Source organism: Dreissena polymorpha, chromosome 5 (genome assembly GCF_020536995.1).
Source record: "Dreissena polymorpha isolate Duluth1 chromosome 5, UMN_Dpol_1.0, whole genome shotgun sequence".
Lineage (NCBI taxonomy): Eukaryota > Metazoa > Mollusca > Bivalvia > Myida > Dreissenidae > Dreissena > Dreissena polymorpha.
Genome location: NC_068359.1, coordinates 77,231,821 through 77,252,350, shown reverse-complemented (window position 1 = coordinate 77,252,350; position 20,530 = coordinate 77,231,821). Strand labels below are relative to the sequence as shown.

Here is a 20,530-nt window from a genome sequence, read left to right as displayed (position 1 = left end):
AAAAAAAAAGCTCTTGCAGAAATGCTTTTCTTTGCTCGCTTTTTTTTGGTGCAGATACTTTATACAATGGTGAACGAAATGGTGACTTAATGGGCGTTAGCACAGGTGTAATTTGTTGCAGACAAACTCCAGTGTGACATGCAGTTGACGAAATGCATTTTGGTGTAACTAATCGTATTGTTTGCGATGTTTTCAAGCGCTTTCTCTTCAAGCGATGAAGCGATAGACTTGACCTTTGGCGCATTTTGAAATAACAAAACAGCTATATATAGCAGACATCTAATTATACCAATTTATTTTATGACATCAATATTTATCTTCACAAAAATAATTATATATCGATTACCACATATATGTTATTAAGACTAACATTTACATTTTATATTATATACTACATATATTATTGAAGCTTGACAAAATCACCGCAAGCTCAGAGCTGCCACTTTTTCGAGCCGAGCATTACATTTTTTATAAGTTCTCACATGCGCCAAGTATGTAAAAAGAAATGTCACATGCGCCAAGTATGTAGAAAGAAATGTTAAGTTCAGTTTAGTTTTACTGCAAACTACATTTGGTCTTTTTAAATATAAATATGTGAAAAGCCAAGGATCTTTCGTCCAAATGACATACCTCCTATTACATTATTTTCATGCCTTTATATATATAAATAACAACCTTTTTCGAGCGTGACTTGTATTTAATTCAATTTAATAAAATTAAACACTATGTAAACATGTAAAATAACACAGGATTTTGTGTTTTCTGATCATAGAACGGAACGTCATTTGGACGAAAAATCGCTTGGTTGATCACAGATGTTAATACAATTTTATTATGAACAACATCGAATTAAAAGTCAAAACAGAAGCAGTTCAGATGATGTACTCAAAACCGTTCAGACGCTGTACTCAAACAAAAAACGTTCAGACGATGTACTATTTTCCAAATTACTCGCCAAATATCTGGAAAAAAAGCTTAAACAACGTGCAAAACATTGTACGAAATATTCTAAGCATATTATAAAGCACAAAAAGTTGTATGTTGTTTCGTTGTTTGTCATCTTGAATAGCAAACACGTCAAAATAAAGTATGTTCAGACGATGTACAATTTTCATTGTTTATTGTTCCTGAATGTTTGAGAAAACTACAGAAATCTGAGAAAAACGACCAGAGTACATAAGGCGACTAAGCGGGTACTCTGGGCATAGTTATCATTTATTTTGATATTATAAATTATGAGAATACCTTGATTTTCGTCATTAAGCAAGAGCTAGTTCCGCCATTTTGTGCGTACGATGTACTTTTGTGATCACGTGATTCCCCGCAGTGAATATGTATTGACAGCTTTATTTCGGCTTTTAAATGTGTCCTGATCCTTTCAGAAAGTAACAGTGCCACCACTCGACCAATAACTGTGGTACCTGTATGGCATTCTACTACACAGCACACGGCTCAGTACACTGATGGTATTGTATTGTATGACATTTCTTATAAAATTCCTGCTCTATATAATGTGAAGATACAACCGTATACAAGCCATATCTTAATATTTGAATTGGTTCGAAAATATTTTAAATTAATCGCGTATATATGCATTTTCATTAACAGCATGTGCTATGGCATGTTCTGTACTTTATATTAAACTTCAAATTGAAAGGTAATACTATGTTAATGTCATAGGGTGCGAGAATATATTCGACGAGTTGAATAAAGGTTTACAAAGCGATGCTTTGCGCGACTTGCATTCCACTTATCAAATGGGGTAATCACGTGATAGTCAAGATGGCGTCGGCCATGCCGATGATGGTATATTTCGCCATTTTATACCCTATATTACTTATATTAATTGTGTAAATGCCGCTCACTTTCCAGCAACATCAGCAAGAAAGTTAATAGCGTTTATTTCGTATTAATACCCGCTCTAGATCTCGACTTTTCTCGCTGCGAAATTTCTTTGCGGAGTGACCTAATTACAGCTTCACAAAACATATGCGGGGAGTAAAGTCGAGACATAAAGCGAAGTTTAATAGGAAATAAGCGCTTATCACCTTTTACTGATATTGCTGGAAAGTGAGCGTCATTAAAGCAATAAACCAAAGAAATTAAGGTTATAGAACGACGAAAAAGAAACTGTGTCGGCATGGACTATCATTTGATGACCCCCTCTGTTTATCCTACTATTTTTTTACTAATGTTATTCTAATGCAGTAAAAACGTACTCTTAAATTGCAAAAAAGGATTAAATTAATTGAGTCTTTCATTGCGTAGCAGTATTAAAATGATGTGTGATCTTTCACGTTTACGATACTCGCAATAGTCCCTTGGAATTCCATTCGAACGCAGAGTAACAAGACAAAATTTTGCTATGTGCCTCGATTCAAAATTAATCAGTATTCCGAATGTTACACCCTCATGTAGAACGTGTACTTTTTTTCACACTTAAATTTTTGCTTCGCCACTGCAAAATACCAAAAACAAAAATGACTTCTATTTCGAACTTATAAAATGTGTTCACCTATATCCAACATGATTTATTAGTTATACCGCCAATATAGTTCGTTAATTGTAGTCTATAAACCACTCTTCATTTTACACATTTTTACTAACTTGCATAAAAAGTCATACGTCTACAGTCTCTTGTTCCACTCACCAAAAGGTTTCATAACCATGTTTTTTTTCGTCAAGCTTTGTTTGCTTCGATGACGATTCACAATTCGGTACAAGACATAAAATATACATTTGCTCATCGCAATCCATCTGTTCCATTTTAAAGCACTTTGTGTACGCAGGCGATTATTTATGGATAGACAGTCTTTGATAAACTAACGACGACATACTCAACACGGAAATTACCCTTTACATTCAACAACGAATTCCTTCGAAAAGTAAAGGCGCACTTCACTCAATAACGCTTTTCTCAATCTGTTAATAGTTCAAAAAAACATCGCGTTGATCGAGTACAATCAACATTTTAAAGAAATCGAAAATGCAGTCTCTTCGGGGTCATTCGACTTAATCAAATGCTGTTATTCATATTGTATTATAATAATCCATCTTAAACGCACACAATCGTTATAATTTATACGACTTAGTTTCAAATTGCAGTCATTCGCGTCCTTGACCTGAAACATGCGATTCTGTTACAAAAAAGTTTATTTCCAACAGCCTTACTTTTTGGCTAGCGAGGCGTTAAGAGTGTCCGGTTACCACTTAGGAGACCCTGGTACAATCCTCAGTTGGCGCTCAGATGTTTTCTCCTTAGCAGACAAGTTCGTGAAGTGTGCCAATTTGTTTTGTACATGTATTTAGTAAAACGAACCAAACAAAAACACGCTGCATTGGATTTTTATCTTACAGATTTTATTTATCATGAATGCTGTTGCAAACATTGCATAAGTTCTACGTATATAATAAGATTTTTCATCGATTCAGGTGACACAAGCTTATGTCCGTTTGATGTACGACGCGAAGCTCAGCAGTTCGGAACACCTCTGGCCCAACATGATAGTCGTTGCTACGAGATCATTACACGTTCGGTCACTTGGGCGTATGGAGAAACGCTCTGCAAAGTGAAAGGAGGCCATTTGGCAGATATTCTGAGCGCCGAGGAGCAGGATTACATTGTTTCCTTCATCACTCGCCATGGGTCACCGGATGTGTGGATAGGCCTCAACGACATACACGCGGAAGGAGTTCGTGAATGGACATCAGGTACATGTAACAGAACGAACGTGTAAGATGAAACACAATTCTTACACAAATGTCGAGAAAGAAAAAGGTCTAGTATGACAAATCTAACCAAAAAACTATTAAGGAATAGAAAATCCGTACGCGGCTATTATGAAAAAATGTAAGTGTAATCAAGGTTCGATTATAATTGCGTGGTGTATACCGCAAATCATGTTAACAGGGAAAATCATTGTTTTGGGTTGTGAAAGGTCGATAAGTGAGTGAGTGAGTAAGATTCTAAATTAACAAACCCGCAAAACACCCGAGGATATCTTGATTAAACACATTTTGGGTTTATTCCGGTTTTAAATAGAAACTTACCCGTTCAGGTAATCCCGTGACATACACGCACTGGCAGTCGAATCACGTTGGCAACGTGGCTAACCCCGGCCTTGAGGACTGTGTGCTTATGCGCAGTTCTATGCACGGGGCCTGGGATGATGTCCCGTGTGACAGCTATTTTGCCTGGGGCGGGGCAACGGTGGAAAAACACAACATTCTCTGTGAATATGGTGAGTAATGTTGTAGTGCTATGTCACTCGATCGCACATATTACATCAGTATAATAAGAAACTGACAAATTGAACGGTAGTCTGGTAACCGATTGCATATATTTCAGAGAATGCATCTTTGTTCAAGAGCGGTCAGTAGTATGTACCGTGTCGCATATATTACACCAGTTAAAAAAAGCTTAGAGTAGACGTTAATCTAGTACATTGTTTATTAATGTATGGAGATTCTGTTGTTGTTTTGTTTTATTCATTCAGAAAGTGGACAGACAAACGTAAGGACGGACGGACGGACGGACGGACGGACGGACGGACTGACAGACAGACAGACAGACAGACAGACAGACAGACAGACAGACAGACAGACAGACAGACAGACAGACAGACAGACAGACAGACAGACAGACAGACAGACAGACAGACAGACAGACAGACAGACAGACAGACAGACAGACAACACATTTCGTGTTAATAAACGTTATAAAGGAAGACCATTATTTTTTTTTTTAATTTGTACAAAGAAAAACTTATGTCATTTACAATTTGCAATAGTATACAAATTCCTGTTAAAATATATGTGATATGTGTGCACGGTATAAATATTCTTAATTTCATATCATGTAACGTTAACTCAAAATATGGTCAAGACATGTAGATAGTTCATTTCCATTTCCAGGTTCCATAATTGCTGGTCATATGCCGGATCCGATAGGGTGAATCATTGTGTCTAGATGTTCCGTTGTGTTCCAAGAGTTAAAGATACTTGTAATAATGCGTGCTTTTTGACAAGCATCAAATGACAACAACTTAATCACTTAAATACTAGTTTTTGTTTTACGACTTTGCATCTAATTGCTCAAGCAATGTATGGTGATGAGATTGAAATGTTCATTCATAAGACATATTAAAATAATATCTGCACTTACTGGAATAGCACCAGCTGAACAATATTTCTTATACCATGTCATTTTGTAGAAAAGGGGTTTGAAAAGATAGCTGTGTTATAAAATAGTCTTTCTTGAAAAACAACCTAACTGAGAAACCAGTTGAAAGAGTTGTTCACACATATTAACCATTTTGATAAACGAGTTTGTATTAATTTGTTTGAAACTCCTAAGTGTAAGTTCATACTTCGTAGAAGTTTTCTCTACAAAATTTTAAGTTAAAATCATAGATAATAATGTTATTATAAACACGCTTAGTCACTATGACAACTGTGCTTTCGTTAATCTTCGTTGACATTATTTGTTTTCTAGAATCGAAAAATGTGGATACTCTTTGGATTTAATATTTGTGATTTATATTTTGGCCAAGAACCGGGAAACTACATTGTCTATGTATTTTTTACTATATTTTTAAACGCCAGATGTCCACTTAATTTTTACTTAATCAACAAGTCACAAGGTCGCAATATTCTCAGTGCCTCGATTCTTCTCGTCTAAATATCGCGATTACGTAGTATATGAGGCTATATGTGACCTCAAATTAGGGGTATAATCCGTAGTTGCAATTTAGCAGCATTGCCACAAAAATACCAATAATTGATGCCGATTAAGTTTTTTGTAATTCTAATAAAAACGCTGATGCTTTATGACAATTTTGCGCTTTTAGCGCATGACTATAAACATACGTGTGATACAATGCTTTAAGTTCTTCTTCGTCTTCATGACGTCATTAAATTTGAATTCATTTCAATAAAGCATTTCCACCTTCCCGATATCGAGTTCTGTATGAGTTACCAACCTTGATGAAACAAATCTGGGGGCGAGGCTGACGATGTGGAAGCTTGGATTGATACTATAGAGACATATAGTGTTTAAATGGTAAAAAGTCCAATACAATAAAAAAATAGTTTAAATTGTCGTTATTACTTCACAGTTAAAATAACTCGATTTTATGTTTAGTGTATGTTTACATAATTAGTTTATAATAAAAAATCGATTTAACGATCGCAATTAAGACACTTTTGATAATGTACAAGTGATGGACGTCATGATGAATAAGAGAATATTAGTGCACACTAATTATCTCGCATTTAATTAAATCAAATATAAAAAACGTTGTGATCCGAAGAAATTCCTTGTCAATGCGTTTTTGTATTTAATGATTAGAATGATTCCCTTTTAAAATTTATGCTCAAATCGGAAAAGGAAATACATGTTAACATACAATGTGCTCCTTGTTGTAATGCTCATGAGTTAAACATTTATCCAAAATCCGTATTCCCTCATCTTAAGTAATTTTATCTTGTACATGCTGTCGTTAATACATTGTATACTTAACTATATACAATCTGGTCACAAAGTGGTCATGTTCTTAACGTAGTTTATTTTAAAAGTATTGCAAAAGAACGTCGACGTTCAATCTCAATGAAATAATGCTAGTCTATAATTGCGTAGTTTCTAAATACCGATACCTGTCTAGTATAATGGCACTCACAATAAGTTTAGTTTGTTTATTAGTTTGTTTATTAATAAGTAAAGAGATAGAGAGAGAGAGAGAGAGTGAGAGAGAGAGAGAGAGAGAGAGAGAGAGAGAGAGAGAGCGAGGAGAGAGAGAGAGAGAGAGGAGAGAGAGCTTTCTCTCTCTCTCTCTGGCGTCGCTGTCTTCATCTCGAGCTGCTCTCTCTCTCTCTTCGCTCTCTCGCTCTCTCTCTCTCGGCTCTCTCTCTCTCTCTCTCTCTCTCTCTCTCTCCTCTCTCTTCTCTCTCTCTCTTCTTCTCTTCTCTCTCTCTCCTCATTCTCGTCTCGCGCTCTCTCTCTACTCTCTAATCTCGCACTCTCTCGCTCTGATGCCTCTCTCTCTCTCGCTCTACTACTTCTCTATCTCTCTCTGCTCGCGCTCTCTCAGCTCTCTCTTCTCATCTCTCTCGTCATCGTCTCTCTCGCTCTCTCTCTTCTCGTCTCTCCTACTCTCTTTCTTCTACTCTCTATCTCTGCTCTCTCTCTCGTACCTCTACTCTTCCCTCTGCTTCCTCTTCTCTCCTTATATACTGGATACTCGCGTCTCGATAGCTTCGCCATAAATCCTTTTTTTTCATTAAGCTCAATATATGAATTCTCGTTTAATAAATAGGTAAATTCAGTAAAACGATATTGTGATACTTGCTCAATTATAAACACGTGAAACGAGTTTGCTTTACAGAAATACAATTTTCATATAAATGTATGCCTTTTTGCGTATTTTTTTTTACTGAAGGACACATTTCAAACTAAATTAGTTACATATGGAATCGGTGCCTTGACGAACAAGTTTAAGTTTTGTCAACAACATATTTAAAAAAAACACAACACAAAAGCGAGGTAATCTTTTATCACAATTTTGAGACAGTAATTTCGGGAGCATATATACGCGATTTTTGCTCAGTATACTATATTTTTTTAAACAAGTTGCAACCTATGTTCTAACCCTTGGTGGATCGAAAATTAGGAAAACCATAAAGAAAACTCGCTTAATAATGTATGTTCACACAAATTATATCCATATTTACCGAGTACGATCAAGACATACCGTAAAGCTTATAGCTCCTACGTCTAAGTAATGAATAACATATTAACAAAAAAATGTGCGCAAAGCTTCTGCCGAAAACATGCAAGTATAGAGTAATTGTAAAGCACATTTTCGCTTAAAAAAATAATAATTTATCCGTTTTTATTTTTTGAAATTAAATATATTTTGTGGTTCCCAAAATAAAGACGAATACAATTAATTGGTTATAAATTGTGTACGCGACAAAAAACAACGACCTTTTACAAAAATTGAATAAAAAAATCCTATGCACATAACAAATGTGCAAAATTCCGTACTGCTGGTGATACCATGTCATAACGCCCGCAAATTGTCAGATTCATTCATTTTAAATGAAAACAAGCAAACGCGAATTTAGTGGTTTCCCGAGATTATCGATTTTTGAATGTACACGGGATCAGTACAATGAATAGTTTTACTCGAGACTGGCCACTCGTTAAAAATATTCTCACTGATTATTCTGGAATCGAGAATCCCCAGAATGTTGTCTTTATTTTTTTATATTTGGCAAGGCATTATAAAATAACGATGCCGTTTATATACGTAACAAACTTTCTCAATTTTACCACTATTTGGGTAGTAAAGGTGTTGAAAATGCCAAATATTCGCTAAATTTATATACTTAATTATATATATATGTATATCATATTTTTGCTAACACTGTACCTTTTATCCGTACCCATATTAGGGAAGGTAAGCTTTAAAGCTTACGAATATTGATCAGTATTAATAGTATGATTACATACTTTCTGCCTCAATCAGGTCCCTTTAGACTTTATAGTGCTCTTTGCAAACAAATTTAATGATTTATTTCATTTTGTTTACAGCGTAAAAATATGTGATGTAAATATTTTTTCTGGCCCATCTTATTATGAAGTAAAAGTCTATTTATGGAAGCCAATATAACAAACAACGATACTCCAGAAACTTTATCCGGATAGAAATTCTTGTTATTATCGTATTTTCATAACATAACATCTATTATACCCATTCAATGATTCAAAGTGCGATCACCGCATTGGATAAAGCAATGTGAAACATTGGCGGTTTCATCCGGTTACATGTCAAGCCGAACTTCTCTCTTACCCAAGAATTAATCACAAATCAAACGGGCGTCTAAATACAATCTGCAATTTAACAATGTAGACTTTCAGGGAATTCGTGAATGTCAAAATCACACGTTAGCGAAATGTTACACACATGATTTTAGTGTACTAAGTGTCGTGAGTAGCGTACATCTATTACAACGATTTGAGGATAGTTGTTTTAAAGTATTGGTATACAAACAAATATAGTTCGATACATGAAAGAAATAAAATTAAATAATGTTTCATAAATTTAACAAAAGCCGTTCTACTGTTTACAGACTGATAACATAGCAACAATGTAACTGTGTATTAATCACGCTCTTAACGGCCACTGACACAATCTACAATCAGTAGGTTAACAGTACACAGAAATATAATAGAAATGATTATGGTGGGTGGGAATCTCAAATTAGGAAGGAACAAACTAGGCCTTTAATAAACTACATAAGTGTCATTTACAAGTGATGAAAGCTGTTCTCGCACGTCTTTACAACGTTAGGCTCAGCATGGTTTCAAAACTGTACATGCATGTTTTACCTGTAACGGGTAGATTTCTCTAATAACGTTGGAATAATGCCTAATCGAACTGTAAATGATACATGTCTGTAATTACGAACGTAACCTCAATTGTTATGTATTGACATTGGTGAAATCATTAAGTATTTTTAGCTTGAAACTAGTATAATGAATGAGGAACATTTGATGGTGTATTTGTATGTGAAAGTACTATATATAAAACCTGCCTGCGATACGATTTTAACCTACATTGAGAGGGCTGAATTTCATTTCTTATATGTATCAATCATACAAAGATAAGACATCCACCAATTGAGTCGCATCTGAGGTCCATTCAAAATGGTACGTTGGATTGTGTATCGTTATTGTTTATGAACCTAATTGATTGGATCTCAATTGATTGGCTACGTATAAGTTAATTTATTATCTGATTTCGCAAACGAAATAATACATGTATACAGTGAGTGTTTCCAATCCAGGTTAATGGTATTTCCTTTAACTATTAAGGAAGCATGTCCACAGGAAGTATATACTTAAAGCGTATAACCAATTGTTTTACAGTGATATGTTTTGCCTGTACCATCATTGCTATTCTGACACTTTATTGGCAAAGCTTCAGTTTGCTACTGGTCACATTTTCTTGACATAATGTTCTCATCCGAGAACAAAAATTTCATAATTATCTTTAATTCTTGTTTATTTAAAAACGACGAGGGTATCACAAAACACAAACTACAATACCACGTCTTATTCAAAATGCAATGTGCCTAAACAATACGGAGCAAGTTAAAAGATAAGTGTAACTTATATCAAAATAAATATTCCGTTACAGCATTGAATCCTACAACGCGTCAGTTACTCAATAATCTATTTAAAGAACGTACCTTATATGGTTATTGATATATTGTGTGAGCCTTCAATCTTTCATATCGTCGGCTCCTTATTTATTTAAGATTAGAAACTTAAAGCTTAAAACCGGAATATTAGCACCAAATTTGTTAATGTTGTATGGTATAGCTCGATATGGCCAGAAACAGGGCACGTCTGTTGGTGTTGCTTCTATGTATCGTCCTGGGAAAGGGGGACTACTCGTGCATCTGCTTCAATTGAGTACAGAGGTCAATATATGAAACGGTATTGTATACTTTTGTTACCCACAGCCTTCGGTCACCAATAATAAATCAATGCTGTAATGTAATACATACATATAATACATAATGATGAAACTACTTAAATTCCTTTTAAACAAATAATCATTTGGCCAGTATTCACCAATCACTTCTCATACCTAAGTCTTAAAACAACGAATATTTTAAAAACATTTTGTTCAAAGGTATAATACAGTTCAATAGAAAACAGAATTTAATACCCCAAACTATACACCTTATATTAAGAACAATATGTTTATGAAAACAGCAAAATATATAGCCTGTATATATTAAAAAGCGAAACGTATTCTCTTGGTTCTAAGTCAATTCTTTATTCTCAAGTCTATGAATGTTTTGGTGAATATAGGTTATTATCCGTACAAGAATGATATTTACATACATCGTTGATTTAAGTGTTTTCTATTGACGTCCGAACATTTAACGTTAGAACCTTTTCCTGATAATGTCATGTTTTAACTCTAAAAAAACAACTCTTGTTCATGAAGTATAACAATAACTCCAGGCCTGCTTGACAATAGATTTCAAGCAATTTAACTTGCAGAAACCGATTCTTATTGACCAGTCATAGATATCGAGGCGTATAACCATCATGATGATAAAAATGCAAAATATACGCATAACAGCGATTTGATGACTTATCCTTTAGTTTTTGTATGCGTCATTTTGGTGATGATCCCCACCTAGAACCGAGTACACCAACATATAAATAAGAGTAAAATATTCACTTTTTAACTAAAATATATATCATTTAATGCGTTTCCTTAAAGTGAGTCAAACGTTATTGCAAACCTATTGAACGCCTATAAACACATGTATGAAACATCAATACTTTTAGATGGACAGATATGTTAGAGCCATCGGGTTGCTGTATGACGGTGACTGTCTGCCGAAAGGACCTGATCTTGTGGACCAGTTATGGCATTCTGTGCAATACCAACAGCAGGTATATTGTCATTGATATAACTGAAAAGTATGTACTAAACATAGCTTCCTGTTTACTCCTTAACGATCAATACACCAACAATTGTTCCGTAATTGGTAACAAAACTTTTTGGTAACTTGTGTTTCTCTGTATTCTGTAAACGATAGAAGTTGACGCTTTTAAGTTGCTAGGATTACACCTTGGGCAAATGTATTGTTTAATATATTTCGTTTTATTTTTAAAAAAATCGGGCAATTAAGTTCAATTCAGCTACGATTAGTTCATCCACAATATATGTTATAAAAGAGACATTTAACATGTGCAATTGATTCGTTAATAAGACAATGTTTCATTTATAGTAAATGTCATTAACGTTCATTGCACATTTTTGAAATTAACGATTTAACAATTAACAATTATGTATTGTATATGTAATTGATGTCCGCTGTCCTGTTTATAGCGTACGAGTCCCCATGTGAAGTAATGGGAACTGCGCATTTTATGATGTGATTTTTAATCGAATTGCCAGAAATAGTATACAAAACACAATCACATTTCACTTTCATATTTGCCGTATTGATTATATAGGTTATTTTCAGTTCGCGTACATCGAAAAGGACGCCTCTGCACTTGTAAAAACCTGTTCTGGGAAAGCTCCAACCAATCACCTTGGTATTCAATCCGATGTAATATACGACTAAGCATCCAATCGAACGAAAGTATTATAGATCCCGTCCAATTATGTATAATTTAATCGAACTACGTAATTGCTCAAGCAATAGTGTGAAGAAACTTAATCAGGTGTGATGCAATAAATATATGTTTTATACCGTTTAATTATATTTTTAACAAAGAAAACAAATAGAGACTAATGTTACAATTCTTGCAATTATTAAAATACGTTTAACATTAGGTGGTGATATTTTTATTTCCTGTCTTTTTAAATGGACTTTTCATCAAAATGATGTATGTTTTGTATTTTCTTAAAACGCATGCTATTATTGTGTATGTATGTTTATGACGATGCGCTTTATATGCCTAATTCGAAATAAGCTATTCCCTTTTTTTATTCTGTTCGGCTCTTCTCTGATCTGGCAAAGATACTAATAGTGTTATTTTACAAACCTAAATATATTACAATTTTATTCTAAAATAATATTTTACAAACAATTTTTAAATTAAATATCCGACGACTAATTAAATAAAATAAAGCGAGTATATTTTACTCACAACGACTGCAGCACCAACAGCATCAGCAGCAACAACGAGGCCGACCATGTCTACTCCTGCTCCAATCACTACAATTTCTCCGGTCACCAGCGCTACTACAAAAATTACTCCAAAACCCACAACTACCACACTAATACACACCACATCATCAACAACGACGCCAATACCATCAACTACAACACCCCTACGAACAACATTAACAACAACAACGCCGAAACCCACAACAACAACGACAAAACCCATACTAAATACAACACCACAACCTGCAACAACTAAAACACAAAACGCCGGCGATAACGAATCAGGGACGATGTTTACCGTTAACAACCGTTGCTACGAGCTTGTCCGCGCAACTCACACTTGGAGAGTTGCTGAGAATCGGTGTGTAAACAAGGGAGGCCACTTGGCTAGTATTGACAACACGCGGCAACAAAATGGTGTTTACCAAGTTGTTAAAGATTCCGGTTTGGGGAACGTCTGGATCGGACTGCACGACCATGATATTGACGGACATTACTCGTGGATCTCAGGTAGATTGAAGCGTTCTTTATAACAATGACTTTATGTGTTGAAATTAAAAAAAACACTTGTTTATTGATCTATATGAGCCGTGCTTTGTCAAAGGGGGTTTAATGCAAAGGGACTAAACTAGATTTTTGCTTAGAAGAGACTTTAGACCAAAAATATTATAAAAGCGGATAGTATCCCCTTATGCCTAACATGAGATTCAAAAGCGTGTTTTGTAAATCATGAGAACTAGTTATGATGCCCGTAATCTTTATTAAGTTATTTAGCCCTATTGAGGCCATGTATTACTAGACGACGACATCACTGTTTAAGGTTCAATGGCGGGCTTTACACACTTCAGCTCAGCAAATAGCAGTTTCCAAAACAGCCAGGATAAGGATTGTGTGTCCTTAGAAGGTGCAACTGGAGTTTGGCTTCACTTACTTTGTTCTGAGGCACACCCGTATCTGTGTGAAATAGGTTTGTATCGGCATATAGTTCATTCATCATATAATTATTTCATGTGACAAATATTCATTATTTACATTCTGTTCAACGAACAACCACATGTATTAGGACAAACTTTTTAATTAATGTATGGCTATCTATGTGTATAAAACCATATACAAGACAAAAGGTGTATCGCATGTTTAAACTGAACAAGAGTTATGAAAGTTAACACTAAGCGTAGTCTAATGAAATACATTTAAAAAGGATAGGCATTGCAAAATATCAGACATACACGTTGTCCTTTTGTGGTGCTGATGTAATCGTGTATGAATTAATGATATATATATAATGTACATATCGAATCGATTAAGTATGTTTACACAATTTACGCAAACACAGATTTTATAAGCAAGAAACTGTAGGTTTCTCCATAGCAAATCAAAACATAAATTTTGGTACATACACAATCCATTTATACTACAATAAATAATATAAAGAATTGTTCAAAAGCCTTATATATAAAATACCGTATACACGCTGTGTAAATATTTTAAAATACAAAAAAAGGAAAAATTAGAAATAATTATTTAAAGTTATTTTAGCTATGAAGTTAGTAAATAAATAAATATACATTTTGCAACTATAATCCCTATATTGAAGGTAATAAATAAAACAACGTACTTATTTATATTATTGTCAATTACATGTGCATTTGGATTCGGATGCATTAATAATTTATCCAATTGGAATTCATAAAGATTTATAGTAGATAAGCTTGCGTAATTGTTTATATCATCTTTGCTCCATAACACTATCAATTTAGCGAATTAAAGCTAATTATCATCAACCATAGGGCAATATAAAACGCCATGCTAAATGACAAAACAGCTTAAACATTATCCGACATGATATAACTATGTTTCAGATACCGTTATGTATGGATGTACCAATAAGGCAAACGTCGCCGGCGATTACGAACCAGGGACGAGGTTTACCGTTGACAACCGTTGCTACGAGCTTGTCCGTGCAGCTCACACTTGGAGAGTGGCTGAAACTCACTGTGTAAACAAGGGAGGTCACTTGGCTAGTATTGACAACACGCGGCAACAAAATGGCGTTTACCAAGTTGTTAAAGGTTCAAGTTTGGGAAACGTCTGGATCGGACTGCACGACCATTATATTGACGGGCATTACTCGTGGATCTCAGGTAGAGTGAAGCGTTCTTTATAACAGTGACTTCATGTGTTGATGTTGAAAAAAACCCATATTTATTGATATAATTGAGTAGTGCTCTGTGAAAGGGGGTTTAATGCATGTGCGAACACGCTAATCAGGGACGAAACATTTCGCCTGAATTCGATTTTTGCTAAGAAAAGTCCTCATTTAAACGAAAAATATCATAAAGCGGAAAGTACCCGCTTATGTTTAACATGAGATAAGAAAGTGTGTATTGTAAATCATGACAACTACAAGTGAAAGATGAAACACAATTCTTACACAGATGTCGAGCAAGAAAAAGGTCTAGTATGACAAAGCTAACCAGACAATTATTTAGGAATAGAAAATCCGTACGCGGCTATTATAAAATGTTTAAAGTGTAATCTAGGTTCGATTATACAGTAATTGCGTGGTGTATACCACACATCATTTTTATATACAGTAAATGTAATTCATTTGTATTGAAGAAACTTTTGAATACCCTTTATGTTTGTTTCTAATACATCTTAATACTTTCGTTACGCGATGTTAGGGAGAATCATTGTTTTGGGTTGTGAAAGGTCGATAAGTGAGTGAGTGAGTAACATTCTAAATCAACAAACCCTCAAAACACCCGAGGATATCTTGATTAGACACATTTTGGGTTTAAACCGGTTTTACTTAGAAACTTACCCGTTCAGGTAATCCCGTCACATACACGCACTGGCAGTCGGATCACGTTGGCAACGTTGCTAACCCCGGTCTTGAGGACTGTGTGCTTATGCGCAGTTCAATGCACGGGGCCTGGGATGATGTCCCGTGTGACAGCTATTTCGCCTGGGGCGGGGCGACGGTGCAAAACCACAACGTTCTTTGTGAATATGGTGAGTAATAGAAGAACAAGAATCGTTTTATTCCTTCGTTTGTTACAAGTAGAAATCTACTGCAATCTGAATAGTTTACGTTTTTAAGTAAAACAATTATGAATAGTAGCGTGTAACCAAACCCTGCGAATTCCACAACGTTTGATTTTTACAGAATCAAAGAAGTCGTCTGTCAAATGTTTATTTCGAATTATCGTTAATCCGAAGTTTTTTGAACGGTCCTGACGACTTCGAAATAACGGTGTTGAAGTGTAGTTATGATGCCTGTAATAGTTTATTAAGTTATTAAGCCATATTGATGCCATGTTTTACTAGACGATGGCATCACTGTTTAAGGTTCAGTGGCCGGCTTTACACACTTCAGCTCAGCAAATAGCAGTTTCCAAAACAGCCAGGATAAGGATTGTGTGTCCTTAGAAGGTGCAACTGGAGTTTGGCTTCACTTACTTTGTTCTGAGGCACACCCGTATCTGTGTGAAATAGGTTTGTATCGGCATATAGTTCATTCATCATATAATTATTTAATGTGACAAATATTCATTATTTACATTCTGTTCAACGAACAACCACATGCATTAGGATAAACATTTTAACTAATGTATGACTTCCTATATGTATAAAACCATATACAAGACAAAAAGTGTATCGAATGTTTAAACTAAACAACACTTGATGTTAGCAGGCGATTATATGTGGATAGATAGTCTTTAATAAACTAACAACGACATACTCAACTGGGAAATAACCCTTTACATTCAACATCGAATTCCTTCAAAAAGTAAAGGCACACTTCACTCAATAACGCTTTTCTCAATTGTTAAAGAAAACATCGAGTTCATCGAGTACATTCAACATTTTAAAGAAATCGAAAATGCAGTCTCCCCGGAGTCATTCCACTTATATAAATCAACGCTGTTATTCATATCGTATTATAATAATCCATCTTACAAAACCGCACAACATCGCTATAATTGATACGACTGTGTTTCAAAATGCAGCCATTCGCGGCCTTGACCTGAAACATGTAATTAAGCGATTCTGTTAAAAAAAGTTAACTTCCAACAGCATTACTTTTTGGCAAGCGAAGCATTAAGAGTATCCAGTCACCACTCAGAAGACCCTGGTACAATCCTCAGTTGGCGCGCAGATATTTTCTCTTTAGCAGAGAAAACCTCACTCTTTGTGAAGTGTGGCAATTTGTTTTGTATTCAGTATAACGAACACACAAAAAAAAATAACGGATTTATTTATTATTAATGCTGTTGCAAACATTGCATAAGTTCTACGTATATAATACGATTAGCCATCGATTCAGGTGACACAACCTTATGTCCGTTTGATGTACGACGCGAAGCTCAGCAGTTCGGAACACCTCTGGCGCAACGTGATAGTCGTTGCTACGAGATCATTACACGTTCGGTCACTTGGGCGTATGGAGAAACGCTCTGCAAAGTGAAAGGAGGTCATTTGGCAGACATTCTGAGCGCTGAGGAGCAGGATTATATTGTATCCTTCATCACTCGCCATGGATCACCGGATGTGTGGATAGGCCTCAACGACATACACGCGGAAGGAGTTCGTGAATGGACATCAGGTAACAGAACGAAAGTGAAAGATGAAACACAATTCTTACACAGATGTCGAGCAAGAAAAAGGTCTAGTATGACAAAGCTAACCAGACAATTATTTAGGAATAGAAAATCCGTACGCGGCTATTATAAAATGTTTAAAGTGTAATCTAGGTTCGATTATACAGTAATTGCGTGGTGTATACCACACATCATTTTTATATACAGTAAATGTAATTCATTTGTATTGAAGAAACTTTTGAATACCCTTTATGTTTGTTTCTAATACATCTTAATACTTTCGTTACGCGATGTTAGGGAGAATCATTGTTTTGGGTTGTGAAAGGTCGATAAGTGAGTGAGTGAGTAACATTCTAAATCAACAAACCCTCAAAACACCCGAGGATATCTTGATTAGACACATTTTGGGTTTAAACCGGTTTTACTTAGAAACTTACCCGTTCAGGTAATCCCGTCACATACACGCACTGGCAGTCGGATCACGTTGGCAACGTTGCTAACCCCGGTCTTGAGGACTGTGTGCTTATGCGCAGTTCAATGCACGGGGCCTGGGATGATGTCCCGTGTGACAGCTATTTCGCCTGGGGCGGGGCGACGGTGCAAAACCACAACGTTCTTTGTGAATATGGTGAGTAATATTATAGTGCTATATTACTCGATCGCATATATTACATCAGTTTAATTAGAAAAGTGACAAATTGTACAGTAGTCTGGTAACCAATTGCATATATTTCAGAGAATGCACCTTAGTTTAATAGCTGTCAGTAGTCTGTACCTTGTTGCATATATTACACCAGTTCAAGAGCTGTCAGTAGTCTGTACCTTGTTGCATATATTACACCAGTTCAAACAAGCTGTCAGTAGTCTGTACCTTGTTGCATATATTACACCAGTTCAAACAAGCTGTCAGTAGTCTGTACCTTGTTGCATATATTACACCAGTTCAAACAAGCTTAGAGTAAAGAGCTGTCAGTAGTCTGTACCTTGTTGCATATATTACACCAGTTCAAACAAGCTTAGAGTAAAGAGCTGTCAGTAGTCTGTACCTTGTTGCATATATTACACCAGTTCAAACAAGCTTAGAGTAAAGAGCTGTCAGTAGTCTGTACCTTGTGCATATATTACACCAGTTCAAACAAGCTTAGAGTAAACTTTAATCGAGTACACTGTTTATGAACTGACGGAGATTCTGTTGTTGTTTTGATTCTTTCATTCAGAAAGTATACATATATATAATAGAAAGCAAATATGTAAGTAGAGTAGCCAATGGACCGTTATTAACCGTTTCGTTTATTTTCTTTTAACAAAGAAAACTTATACCATTTACAATTTGCAATAGTATGCAATTTCCAATTTAAACGTATGTGATATGTGTGCACGGTATAAATATTCTTTAATTCATATCATGTTCATTTAACGTAATGTCCAAATATGGTCAAGAACTGTTAATATTTCATTTTCCAGGTACCATCATTGCTGGTCATATGCCGGATCCGATCGGGTGAATCAGTGTGTCAACATGTTCCGTTTTGGTTTAAGATTTATAGATACTTGTGATGATGCGTGCGTTTTTGACAAACATCAAATTACAACAACTTTATCACTGGCACTGTTAAAATTCACGTGCTTATTTTACGACTTCGTATCTCGTTCAAGCAGTGTATGATGATGATAGTTAAATGTAAATGCATAAGACATATTAAAAACAGATCCGAACTTACTGGTATACCCCCTGCTGAATAACCTTTCTTATACCATGTCATTTTGTACAAAAGGGGAATATTCGGTTTGAAAAGATGGCTGTGTTATCAAATATTCTTGCGAAACTAGTTGTTCAGAGTTGCTCACGTATATTTACCATTTTGATATACGAGTTTATATTAATTTGTGTACAACTTCTTAATGTTGGTTCATATTTCGTCTTAAATTATTCACATACAAAATACTGGCCTTGACAATCTTCAGCATAAGCAAGTATTCTCTACAAAATGTTGAGTTAAAATCATCGATAATAATGTTATCATAAACAAGCTTAGTCACTCTGAATCTCTGACAACTGTGATTTCTTTTATCTTCGTTGACATGATTTTGTTCTAGATTTGTCAAATCGTGCATACTCTTTGGATTTAAAATTCGTGTATTTTTGTTTTTGCCAAGCATCTGAAAACTACATTGTCAATGTGTTTTATTATATTCTTACACCCCTAATGTCCACTTAACCTTTACTTAATCAACAAGTTACAACGTCGAAATACCCTAATTTCCCGATCTTTCCCGTCTTAATATCGCGATTACGTGATATATGAGCCTCTATGAGACCTCAAATTAGGGGTATAATCCGTAGTTGCAATATTGCAGCATCGCCTCAACAAACACTAATAAGTGATGCCGATTTAGAATTTTTGGATTTATAATAAAACACTACTGCTTTATGAAAAGTTTGCGCGTATCAAGTTAAGCGCATGACCCGGGGGGGGGGGTTAACTTATTATGTACGGGTAAATAGGGGTGCGCCGAAAATATAGGGTATGTTTTTCGACTAAAGTTTAAGATATGTGTATGGTTTTGAGCATCTTAGTATAGATATGGGTATTGAAATAAGAAATTTGCTTGTATATAAATACATATAGATTTAAAAGTATCTGTGTCAAAATGGGTATGATAAATTTAATTCTTGTTTATAAATGGGTATCAACAAGCAAATCTCATCGGCGAGAAAGATGCAAAAACATGACAGTTTTTATCTGTTTGTAATTTTGACGGACGGGATTGTGTGCATATTTTCATTTCCTGTCGAAGAATTATCAAATTCTAGTATTGAAATTGGTCCAGTTTATCAATATTCTTGTATTGAAATGGGTCCACTTCCTCAATGGTATCGTATACAAATGCTTTAAAAAAAATCTTGTATCAAAATGGGTCTACTTTATCTGGGGCGAGACTGACGATGTGGTAACTTTGATTAATAAGATAGAGACACATAGTGTTTAAAAGGTAAAAAGTCCAATACAATAACATATTTGTTTAATTTGTCGTTATTACTTCAAAGTTAAAATAACTCGATTTTATGTTTATATATATGTTTACATAATTATAATAAAAAAATACATTTAAAGATCGCAATTAAGACACGTTTGATGATGAATATGAGAATATCAGTGCACAATAATTATCTCGCATTTAATAAAATTAAATATAAAAAAACGTTGTGA

General features: G+C 35.0%; 1 protein-coding gene across 1 annotated transcript in view; it reads left to right on the top strand.

Annotated features, from left to right (window-relative positions):
- Positions 1-20,530, top strand: part of LOC127882027 (macrophage mannose receptor 1-like) — a 57,741-nt gene that overhangs the window by 10,533 nt on the left and 26,678 nt on the right. The gene's annotated exons all lie outside the window — the stretch shown is intronic.